The sequence below is a fragment of the Schistocerca gregaria genome, chromosome 8 (assembly GCF_023897955.1).
Source record: "Schistocerca gregaria isolate iqSchGreg1 chromosome 8, iqSchGreg1.2, whole genome shotgun sequence".
Classification (NCBI taxonomy): Eukaryota; Metazoa; Arthropoda; class Insecta; order Orthoptera; family Acrididae; genus Schistocerca; species Schistocerca gregaria.
In genome coordinates this window covers 181,434,055-181,446,997 of record NC_064927.1, presented here as the reverse complement: position 1 = coordinate 181,446,997, position 12,943 = coordinate 181,434,055, and the positions used below count along the sequence as shown (strand labels likewise).

Genomic DNA, 12,943 nt, shown 5'->3' with positions numbered 1-12,943 from the left:
CGATTGTCTTCGTCCTGTTTTGTTGCCCTTCACGGCGAGCCGTCCTTGGCCTACATTTCAGCAAGACAGTGCCTGCCCGCACAGGCGAGTGTTTCTGCTGCTTGTCCTCGCGCTTGCCAAATCCCACCTTGGCAAGATAGGTCGCTGAATCTCTCCCAAATTGAGAAAGTTATGGGCAGGGCGATCCAACGCACTAGTTCGAGAGTTTTTGGCACTAGATTCTTGGGAAGGACATCCAACAACTCTAGCAATCAATGCCAAGTATAATTGCTTCCATAACAGCCAGAGGTGAGCCAATGTTGTTGACTCGCTCAAATTGTGAAGTTCTTTTTCTTGAATAAGGCATTCAATTTTTCTGAAATTTTAATCATTTTTGTTTTTGTTCTTACGTGTACATCACATCTAGAAAGTTGCGTCCCATTCGGATAATTCCTTCGTTGTTTTTTTGTGTTATAGCATATTCAATCAGATGACGATAACGTTTAAAACTTAGTCGCAGTTTGTCAACTTTCTTTAAATGTTGACAAACGTCTAACTGTGCATTTCACAAAATGAAACAACATCCTCTTCTAAGACCATTATGTCAAGAAATCACAGTTGCAACTGATAAACTCATACACAAATTCTTGCGTGTAAAGGAAAGCAGATTGCAGACTTCGGTTCATTGGTAGAACGCTAGGAAAATGTAGTCAATCTGCAACTAAGATTGCTTACAAAACACTCTTGCAACTTCACCCGGAATATTGCTCAAGCAAGTAGGTCCCGTACTAAAAAGTATTAACAGGGGCTATTCTCTGTAGCCCCAGTGTTGACGTAACATTAAGCTCTGTACCTCCATTATTTTCGTCCCAGAAGTGAACTTCTGTTTCAGTAGTGGCTGTAAAAAGAACTAAACTAGAACAGAACTCTTATCACAAGCATATTGCCGCAACGAGGCATCGTAATTCCTCTGGTTCTTTCACGTGTTCTAATGGACTAAAGCAGTAATTTTTTATAAGTAAAGTAAAAGCCAAGATCACTTAAACACTGTTTATTAGACAACCGGTTTCAACACACTAAAGGTGCAATCATCGTATCTGTGAAGATATAACATGACAGGTTTGAGGGAAGGCTTACATGAGTTACAATATATACATCACTAATAGCACCACATACCTGAATGTAGCTTAACATGCAGAAATCATTTGGATATAACGATACATGAGGCAGACCAGATGATATAAAATCGTTGTCGCAGAAATAAAAAAACAATTGCTCTCATGGTCATTCTATTCCATCAGCTATATACAACCGAAGTTACAAGATAAAACTATTTGACACTTGAGCGCAGCTGCGGTGGTGTTGTACTAATAGTAATGTATATAGTGTAACTCGTGTGAGCCCTCACTCAGGCCTGTAATGTTATATCTTCACAGATCCTATGATGACACTTTTAGTGTGTTGAAACCGGTTGTCTAATAAACAGCGTTTAAGCGATCTTGGATTTTGAATTTTTTATACAACAGAGTGATCGCCCCACAACACACTATGTGTTCACTGCAGCAACTTTTTTCAGTGACCTCTCCTTTATTGACGAGACTCAGTATCGAGACATTACTGTCACAGAAAAACAGAACACTGTTTTACAAAGTGAGACACAAATACGAAAGTAGACGAAATATTTTATTTATGTTACCGTAGTGTTCTCCTCTCATCTTCTACACATACACGGGAAAAAAATTAAAAATTCATGTAATCATGGACCCTGGCCAGCAGAATGAAACACTGCAGCGGAAAGTGAACAGGAATTGGCCCCTCAAATTCAGCTCATCCGTAATTTAGCTTTACAAATCTCCTACCTAAAGCGACAAATTAAAATTTTTGCCGGACCAAGACTTGAATGTGGATTTTTCGCTTATCGCGAGCTGTTGCCTTATCACTCACACTATCCGAATTCGCTCCCCGGACCGACCCAAACTTCCACAAGTCACACTCCTGTCCATTTCTTTTGATACATTATTAATTCATTTACCCACTCTCACACATCACGGGATTCCCTTGCAGGCTTTTAGAATCAAGACATCGAGAAGTCAAACTATCGTATTTTCAGCACCATCCCATCTCGCTGGCTTGATTCTCAAAACCTGCCCGGGAATCACTTCGTGTGCGAGTGAGGGTAAATAAATTAATAATCTATGAGAAGATATGGATAGGTGTGTGACACATGCTCGGAAAACCTAAGTAGTAAGGCGACCTCTCGCGATAAGTGGAAAATCGGGGTTCGAGTCCCGGTCTGGCATGAATTTCCACATGTCGCTTTAGGTAGTGCATCGATACCTATTAAAGTTAAATTGAATTTGAGAGGGAAATTTCAATATTTGGAACTGTAGTTCGTCATGAAATAGAGAAAGGGACGTTTCAGCTATCATGTCGAACATTGAAATGAAGGTGGAAATTAACTGTAACAACGCCAAGTCTCTGAATTAGCCTGGAGGCGTCCCACCTCTGCCCACAGACAACTGATTTCCAAAATGAATAAAACGTTTTCAGTTCTCCCGCTGCCATAGCCCTCCTCGTTAAAACTAACTACTAAATGTTGGACATACATCTGGATTTTCGGACTTCGCTTACTAGCAAACCTTTGAGTGCCTAGCGTTTGTCAGCAAGGCATCGTAGAGATCATTTAACTTTAAATACTGCGTAACGATAAATACAGATATATCTCTTAGAGTCAGTTGCATTCTCGGAATGATGATGAGAGAACCATCCGCATTTAGCAGGCTCGAGATGTTATCCAATTGCAAAGTGGCGCCAGAAGTGAGAACGTTTCTCCCTCTAATATATTCGACAAGATTTCACGTAAGCCATTGTTTTGCTTAGATCTTTAATCTATTACTTTGATTGTCATCAAACGAAGAGACTTTAAATGAGAATACGAAAAAAATAAAAAAGTAACCTAAAATCCGTTGAACAACAATCAAATGTTTTCTGAAGATACGATTTTAATCTAAGAAAGGTGGTGGCAAGCATGACGGGGGAGATTCAGGCCAGTAAGTCTTAAGACTATGTTAAAACGGAATTGGCAAGATTATATCCTTCAGGGCCACCGTTAATATCAATTGCGAAAGCTCAACTGATGTCAGATTTCATACCAAAAATGGTTCAAATGGCTCTGAGCACTATGGGACGTAACTGCTGCGGTCATCACTCCCCTAGAACTTAGAACTACTAACCTAAGGACATCACACACATCCATGCGGTCGCACGGTTCGAGAATGCAGTGCCTACTACCGCTCGGCCAGTCCGGCCGGCATTTCATACGAAATTCCGCTCTAACAAATCACCAGATCATTCAGACGAAACTGCGTATTGCCGCTCCTCTTGTACACGGATGAAACACGGGCAATGAACGAGGCCACAATGGAAAAATAAATGCGCTGGTGACAGTGGTCTTTAGAAGCACACTCAGTTTCCTGAATGCAGTGCACAATGAGAAATAGCGAGAAAAACTAATAAATAGTTGAAATTGTAAGCACCACCAAGAAAAGGAAAAGTGAATATCTTGCAATGCATTCTAGCATCGTGTGAGGTATCGGTCCCACCTGCTGACACCTGTAGGTAAAACTCTAAACAAAATTTCCAACCAAGGAACAAGACTGCGTAAATATTAAAAAGACTACTCAGACTTGTTTAAGAAGACAGTTATAATTGTGTGTTAAACAGTAAGTTCTACACAGTGAAGAATTTCTTCGATAACACAGATTAGGGATGGGATGAAAATGTAACAAGTACTTAATGATAAATAAGTCTGTAATTTCACAACACACTTTCGCACAACTTTTGTTTTTATTTTCTGGAAAAACTTGCACTAATCATCCGCAAAAGGTAATACACAGACTGGCCTCCAGCCTGCATCCGGCTATGACGAATTTGGTTTTCTAAGTTTTCCCTCAGTTATTCCAGACAATTTCTGGTTTGTTCCTACCGTACTGCCTACCATACCCTAGTCAAACTACCCCCTTAAGTATGTAAATGCTTGCAAATATGTTTTTTTTTTGTTCTGCGTGAATACTATTAAAACTACTACTGTTAAAATAGCGGGCAGAGGCGGGCGTGAAAGGAGTGAATCTCACGTCTCATGACTAAGAAATCAGTTTCAGTTTTCATCTAATGACACTGATCGAACAGTTCCAAACACTGACAGAAGTACCTTGCGGGCAGTTAAGGTCTCTAACGAATAGGCACTTTAAGAAAGTGTCTGACTGATGTACCTATCAGAGCGCACCAGAGCGCACAGAGGTTTTTGGAGCCCCACGCATGTTACATTATATCTCCTAGAACCATAACCCACTGTTTAAAATTTGTTCCCGTTGGACATCGTTTTTAATCCAGTCTCTTTTTTTTTTCTAGACAGCAAACGATTTCTTATCAAGCCACCCATGTTAGAAGTATGCTAGCGTACAGTACCTCATCCACGGCTGGCTACGTACACACGACAGGACAGTTGACTGCCGCAGACCTTTTGCTGTGACACCTGGCCACGACGTGAGCGCACACTGGACACGCCAGATCGCAGCGCCCCTATTTCTTGGCTGTCTCCATGGCGCTTCGGCTGTCGCCGCCATCGATCGGAAGATTTGACGGATGCAATCACAGCCCACTGGCATCTTTGACGTCAAGGGACTCCCACTGCACTCCGACACTTACGTATCCAGTAATCTCTCTATCTCCCTCTCCCTCTCTCTCTCTCTCTCTCTCACACACACACACACACTGTCGCGCGCACTCGGCTTGGGACGGTGCCTCTGGAAGTTACGTGATCGATTTTCTCACCCAGCCTAGATACAGCTCAAAGCTTGTACTCCAACGAGCTTGTCGTCGCTGTAATAGTTAAACCTAATCTTTTCTTAAGTTCTCCCTCTGTCTTTCTCTCTCTTCCACTATCTACGTCTATATAATACTCCGCGATCCACCTGTGAGGCGGAGGGTACTTTTGGTATCACTAATTGAGCCCCCCCCCCCCCCCCCCCGTCCCTCTTCCGCTCACGAATGGAGCGTGGGAAGAATGATTTGCCGCACGGGATTAGCCGAACGGTCTCTGGCGCTACAGTTCGAGTCCTCCCTCGGGCATGGGTGTGTGTGTGTTTGTCGTTAGGATAATTTAGGTTAAGTAGTGTGTAAGGTTAGGGACTGATGACCTTAGCAGTTAAGTCCCATAAGATTTCACACACATCTGAACATATGAAGATTTGAAGAATGATTGTCGGTGGGCCTCTGCATTTAATTTCTCGAATTTTTCCGTCGTAGTCATTTCGCGAGATGTGTGTGGGAGGATGTAATATGTTAAGGAGCTCTTCGCAGAAGAGCTTCTGTGGAGTTTGGAACGTGGGAGACGATGTACTGGCAGTATTGAAGCTGTGAGAACGGGTCGTGAGTCATGCTTGGGTAGCTCAGATGGTAAAGCACTTGCCCGCGAAATGAAAAGGTCTCGAGTTCGAGTCTTGGTCCAGCCCACAGTTTTAATCTGCCAGGAAGTTTCATATCAGCGCGCACTCCTCTGCGCCGGCCGCGGTGGTCTCGCGGTTCTAGGAGGAGGAGGAGGAGATTAGTGTTTAACGTCCCGTCGACAACGAGGTCATTAGAGACGGAGCGCAAGCTCGGGTGAGGGAAGGATGGGGAAGGAAATCGGCCGTGCCCTTTCAAAGGAACCATCCCGACATTTGCCTGAAACGATTTAGGGAAATCACGGAAAACCTAAATCAGGATGGCCGGAGACGGGATTGAACCGTCGTCCTCCCGAATGCGAGTCCAGTGTGCTAACCACTGCGCCACCTCGCTCGGTCGCGGTTCTAGGCGCGCAGTCCGGAACCGTGCGACTGCTACGGTCGCATGTTCTAATCCTGCCTCGGGCATGGATGTGTGTGATGTCCTTAGGTTAGTTAGGTTTAAGTAGTTCTACGTTCTAGGGGACTAATAACCACAGCAGTTGAGTCCCATAGTGCTCAGAGCCATTTGAACCATTTGAAGCACTCCGCTGCAGAGTGAAAACCTCATTCCGGATGTAATACGTTGTCCGACTCTTCCCGAAAAGTACTCTCTCGCAATTTCAGTGGCAAACTCCCTATGATGCACAATCTCTGATGCGCAACGCCTCTATTATAGCGTCTACCACTGGAGTTTGTTGAGCATTTCTGTACACTCTCGTGCCAACTAAACGATCCCGTGAAAAACGTGCCGCTCTTCATTGGATCTTCTCTCTCTCTTCTATCAGTCCTACCTCATAAGGGTTCCGGATTGATGAACACTACCCAAGAATCCGTCGGACAGGCGCCTTGTAAGCAACTTCTTTCGTGGATGAGTTATATTTCCTTAAGATTCTTCCTATGAATCTCTCTCTGGTGTCTGCTTTTCCTATTATTTGTTTTATGTTGTCATTCCGCTTAAGATCGCTCTGGATAGTTACTCCTAGATATATTTCATCGGTAGTGTAGGCGTACAGCAGCGGATTTCCTTCCCTATGTGTGCGCAATATGTTACATTTATTCATGTTCAGCATCAACTGCCAAAGTCTGCACCATTCATGAATCCTCAGCAGGTCATTTTGGAAATCAATAGCGACTTATGGCGTCGCTACTTTCTTATAGATAACCGCTCTATATGGCGACAGTCTTAAAGAGCTTCCGACGCTTGCTGCTAGATTCTTCATATACACTGTAAACAGTAACGGCCCTACCATACTTCCTTGTGATACTCCGGAAATAACATTCACATCTGTCGATTTTAATCAAAAATGGCTCTGAGCACTATAAGACTTCTGAGGTTATCAGTCCCCTAACCAACCTAAAGACATCGCACACATCCATGCCCGAGGCAGGATTCGAACCTGCGACCGTAGCTGTCGCGCGGTTCCAGACTGTAGCGCCTAGAACCGCTCTGCCACTCAGGAAGGCCGATTTTAATCCTTAAGAGCGTTACGCTGAGTTCTATCTGCAAGGAAGTCCTGCATTCAGTCGCAAATACGGTCCGACACTCGGTAAGTTTGTATTTTTCTTTACTAGGAGGCAGTGCGGAAATGCGTCAAATGCCTTCCTGAAATCACGTAACACGGTATCAACTTGAGCGCTGTTGCCTACACCGCTATGTATCGTTGAGGGCCGCGCGGAGTTTCCGCCCGATTTGAGGTGCCATGTCACGGATTACGCAGCCCCTCCTGTCGGAGTTTGGATTGTTCCCTAGAGCATGGGTGTGTGTGTCGTTCTTAGCATAAGTTAGATTAACTTAGTATAAGTAGTGTGTAAGTCTAGGGACCGATGTCCTCAGCAGTTTGGTCCCTCAGGAATTCACACCCATATTGAGCGTTTGAGGAACAGAGCGAGCTGAGTTTCGCAAGATCTGTGTTTGCGGAATCCATTTTGATTTTCGTAGAGGAGATTTTCATCCTCCACAAACGTCATAATTCTTTAGCATAATACACGTTCATGATTCTGCAACGGATTGGTGTCAACGATATAGGCTTACGATTAAATGCGTCTGTCGTACGACCCTCCTTGAAAACGGATATGACCTCTTCAATTTTCCGGTCTCTAGGTACCCTTCATTGCTCTAGCGAACTACGAGAAGCTGCTTTCAGAAGGGGAGCAATTCTTTCGCATAATCACTGTAGAATCTTACAGGTATCTCATCTTGTTCTGATGTCTTTCCACTTGTAAGTGACTGTAGTCGCTTTTGTATTCCGCGATCGGTTATTTTTATATCTGCTGCTTCGACGTTCGTCGACGATTGAAAGGAAGTACTGTACTACGATTTTTCGCGGCCAGACAATTTCAGTATTTCGGCCTTTTGTCCGTTATTTTGGCCTTCGGTGTCTGTATGGTCACTGAGTGACTGAGTATATGATGTCGACTCACTTACTGATTTTACGTAATTCCAAAACAAAAGCTCTTAGGTTTTTAGTCTGATCTGTTGACAAAATTTTACTTTCAAAGTCATCGAACCCTAAAGCTTCTCCCTTGCTCTCCTTATATTCATCTTTTGTTTCTCTGCTAGATTTTGACTTCTCTTGGGTACATGATGAAGCTCTCTTCGTTTGCGTAGGAGTTTTCTAACACAGCTATTAAACCACGGTGGGTCTCTCCCACCCCTTGCAGACCTTGCTCGGTACATACTTCTCTCACCCGCCCCTCCTCCCCCAGACATCCCCCTCTCCGTCAAGTGCGCCCAAAATGCCATGTCATCTCTAAAACACGCGTATAATAGTGTTGTAGCTTGAACATTTAGCACCCACTTTTCGCACAAACTCTTGGATAATCTTTAAGTACAACAAATACGGATGCTATTTTAGGTGCTTCACAAAATGGTTAAAGTGGCTCTGAGAACTATGGGACTTCTGAGGTCATCGGTCCCCTAGAACTATTTAAACCTAACTAACCTAAGGACATCGCACACATCCATGACCGAGGCAGGATTCGAATCTGCGACCGTAGCGGTCTCGCGGTTCCAGACTGTAGCGTCTAGAACCGCTCGACCACCCATGCCGGCTGCTGATTCACAGTTATACAGCAGCAGGAAGGCTTAGTTGTAAGATAACTAGAAAAAGTAGAGAAGTAGGTGAAGGAGATGTTTTTTATTGAAAGCAAAGAAGGAGCAGGTTGTCTCTTAACATAATGCCTATCATTTTGCCAGTAGAAAGCGAGTTAGCCAGATAGAGCAACACTATCGGTGGAAAGAGAACAGTTTTCACTATTAGCTAGCTAACGTCGAAATAATTTCCCTTTCTTCTCGGTATTAACATACCAGATATCCTTCTAGCAATGTCGTCGTAAATGGCAGAATACCAATAGAAACCAGCGTGCTATGCGTAAGAAACGCCTTGGTGGACATATGTGATTTGTTATGTTCTTTTATTCCCTTATGGAGCGATCACAAAAAGCACGTTTTTCAAACTGTTTTTGCGAATTAACTACATACATTTGCAGAAGAAGTGTTCACTGTTCAGTGGAATGTGCGCTGATATGAAAATTCCTAGCAGATAAAAACTGTGCGCCTGAGCGGGAGGTGACCTGGTACCTTCCCCTTTCGCGAGCAAGTGCTCTGCGACTGAGCTACCCAGGCACAAATCAGAACCCGTCTTCACACCTTTGCTGCCGCTAGCAATTCCTCTCCCACCCTCCGAACTGCGCAGAAGTTTTGCTGCGTATCTTGCGGGAATAGCACTCTTGGAAGCAAGGATACAGCAGAGAAGTGGCTTAAAAACGCGTTTTTTCTTTCTGTAATATTGATATTTAATTTCACTGCAGCGTTTTGATTGGCATATGTAAGGCATCTTCAACTGATGTTAGTACCTTTTTTGTCTCCTGCCGACTTCTGTGTTTTTTGTCACACGACCATGGCTTGAAATAGAAATTTTCGCTTCACTTACAATATCCAGCGCATACTGGAGACTAAATTGCCCGTTATGTTGTTTTTTCAGACCTTGTTCTTTGTTACTAAGTGATGTGAACGCGTTACTGATGACTAAAGATTATCACAATACCTGTTGTATTTTTTATAGTAGAACTGTTTAGTTTTGTCAAGCAGATAAGAAATAGCTTTCATCCACAGAACATTCCTATCTGGAAAATGAAACACGGGTTTGTATCACGAAAAAGGCGTTTTGGTTATAGATTAACATTTGTGGTACTAGTAATGAAAGGCAGAAAGATTGACATGATTGTCCTATTACAGTCTGAACCGTAGCTCGGATTACAGAAGGAAGAAGAAACGCAGAATTCGTCAAAAGAAATTTACGGAAGGTGATAAAGTAATACACATCAACGGAAGGCATAACGATGAAAACGAACGTGGGATCCGTAAACTGGTCGCTCTATTCGTCCCCAAAATCCAGAATGCAGCAGACATCAGCACCCGGGTTGATACCTCGTTCCTTGAGTTGCGGTAGGCATTCGTTATAGTTCTTCACTGTTTTTTAGTAAAGAAAACACGAGTTTACCGATCATCGGACCAGATTTTTAACTGATTTCAGGAGTATCTAGGAGACAGAACTCAAGATCGATCACATGCGACAGCATGCGCTACCTAACATGTTCATATCTCTGGTCGATTTCTACTGGTGATAGAAAGGTAGGGTCCAGAGATGGGGATAGCTCTTGTGCTAGGGACAATACCCGACAGAAAAATCTTCATAGTCTCACTATCTCGAAATACAGGGTCAAAGTGTGAATATTACACACATCCTTCTGTTTGGTAAATGGAGCAAATCCATTGGTCTTTTTTTGAATTTTATGTGTCTACCGTGTTGTAGTACTGCAGCACATGCAAAATTTTCATGGACGCAAAATCCACTCTGAGGTGTAAAAATAGTTTTACGTTAGTTCAGTTTCGTTTCAGTAAATTTCCAAAATTTTACAGACACATAAGGTTCATTTGATATGAACGACAAGCCTTGCTGTGGCAGGGAAAAGACAGGAGCCAGTGGCAAAATTCTCCAAAAAAGACGAATATGCTCCTTTTTAAAAGGTTATGACAAACTGGTTTACCAGCTGCTTCAATCTACCTTGCACAGCACCGATAAAATTTTTCCCAAATATGTTAACATGAGAACATATTCGCACTTTATCACGCAGTGCGAAAGAGACGAAAAAGTAATAAATACTGCAACGCAGTAGATAGTGGTTGTGGTACAGACGGTGTGAAGATGACGGAGTGTGAGAAATAGAGGGACGCAGTGGCACTGGAGGGCAGTCGACAGAGACAAAACAGTGTTGGTTAAAGTGTGACGGAGGCAGTGAAGAACATGGAAGTGGATGAGATCCAGTGATAATGAGAGGCAGCGTCTATGACAATGACAACGAGGAAGAGAGAGATAGTGACGAAGAGAAGAGACAGCAACAGTGGGAAGGAATGAAGGAGACAGTAGCAGCACGAGAGAACAAAGAGAAGACAGTGATAGGGGCGACAGTGGTAGTAGGACAGAAAGAAAGAGAGTGTGGCTGTGAGACAGGAGATGGCGGCATTCACAGTCACAAAGAGATAATGGCAATGAGCTGGGCTGAATGAGAATGAGGCGGTGGAAGTGGATGGGTATGAGCGACATACAGTGATGGACTAGTGGGGTGTGAGCGAGTCACAGTTAGTGATGGTTGTGGGAGTACGGCACTTTTCAATCACAGTCTTTTAAACAGAAGCTTATTCACCTTTTCTCTACTTTATTCTTCGATAGGTGTGAAGGTATTTTCAGCAGTACCGCAACGGAGTGTTGTAGGGCCATTACTGTGTGCAATTTTTATAAATGATCTAGTGGATAACATCGAAAGATCTATAAGGCTTTTTACAGAAGGTGCTCTTGTCTATAAGAATGTAACAACACCAGTAGACGGTAGCGAAATGGAGAAATTGTAAACTGTGTAGCGTAAATAGGCGAAGAGATCCATTACTGTTGGATTACGCTATTGGTGAAAAAATTATTTTAAACAGTACCGACCGTAAATTACCTAGTCGATCTAAAGGGAGTGACTGCTTAAAACAAATACCGAGAAAATCAGATGCCGGGCTGAAATTAATTGGAAGAATCGTAAGGAAATGTAGTTCTTCCACGAAAGAAATGGCTTGTAGAACACTTCTTCGAGCGATTCTTCAGCGTTTCTCATCAAAGTGTGATCCTTACGAAATAGGATTAACAGAAGCGATAGCAAAAACCAATAAGAGCAGCACGTTTCGTCACAGCACCGTTTAGCAAGTGCGAGAACGTTACGGAGACGTTCAATTAACTCACAGTTGCATATGTTACGAGAGAGGCGTTGGTAATCACGTATATGATCATTGTTGCACTTTCGAGACGGTTCGTTTGAAGAAGAGTTGGACAAAACATCAGTTCCTCGCACATACGACAACTGGAAATGGAGAATGTAAGTGCCAAATCTAACATCTATCACTTGAATGAAAAAACAATGTACTCGTACCTTTATTTGTACACAACGGTTTTGTATAAAAAAAAATTAAGAAGCTATTCCGACACCACAGAATTACGCTGCTCACCGCACCACCGAAAAAAAAAAATAGTGGGCTAAATTAGAAAATGAATACCTTATTAAGAACTTTCTAAGTGCCATACCAGGAAACTGATTGGTTCTGTTCCAACAACAAAGTTTTTAGTATTGGTTAAAAACAGTCTTGATTGCAATTTTAGTCTTTTATTTTTCAACTACGCGTTTCACCTTATTTAGGCATCTTCAGATTGATCTTAATTTGGTACTTCTTAGAACGATCCTTTAGGCGGTGACGCCAAAGGGCATCGTCGAATACATCAGGCCAACATCGCCTTAGTTAAACTCAGTAAAAACTTCCTAGATGGACTGAGTTTAACGAAGGTGATGTTGTCCTGTTGTATTCGACACTGCCCTTTCGCTACACTGTCTAAAGGATCGTTCTAATAAACACCAAATTAAGATCAACCTGAAGATGCCTAAATAAGGTGAAACGCGTAGTTGAAAAATAAAAAACTAAAATTGCAACCGAGACTGTTTTCAACGAATACTACTAAGCACTGGTTTGCTGTATGCCACAGATGGATTGCAAGAATTTCTAAGAAAGTTTTCAGTAGTTGATTCTAGCAAAGAAGGAAACAGCAACCAACCACCGTCAATAATGGTACTTGATTACACAAATTGTACCAAATGTTCAAATGTGTGTGAAATTTTATGGGACTTAAAAATTCCCAACAATTAATGTAAAGAATAACAAACATGTACCGCCGTCTGCAGATGAACCTTTGGGTCTATACCACGCTCGGCAAGCTACCTAACGGTGTGTAGCAGTGGGTACTTCTGGTACTACCAACTGATTAATTTCCGGCGGCCGGAGTGGCCGAGCAGTTCTAGGCGCTACAGTCTGGAACCGCGCGACCGCTACGGTCGCAGGTTCGAATCCTGCCTCGGGCATGGGTGTGTGTGATGTCCTTAGGTTAGTT

At 43.0% G+C, this 12,943-nt stretch overlaps 1 protein-coding gene across 6 annotated transcripts in view; it reads right to left on the bottom strand.

Annotated features, from left to right (window-relative positions):
* Positions 1-4,631, bottom strand: part of LOC126284496 (aquaporin AQPAn.G-like) — a 91,963-nt gene extending 87,332 nt beyond the window's left edge. Inside the window, exon 1 of one of the 6 annotated variants that reach the window (XM_049983460.1) lies at positions 4,447-4,631. The gene's annotated coding sequence lies outside the window, so the exon portion shown is untranslated. The remainder of the gene's footprint in view (positions 1-4,446) is intronic. The other 5 variants (XM_049983461.1, XM_049983463.1, XM_049983464.1 and 2 more) reach the window with 5 other exon arrangements.
* Between the last annotated feature and the right edge of the window lie 8,312 nt (positions 4,632-12,943).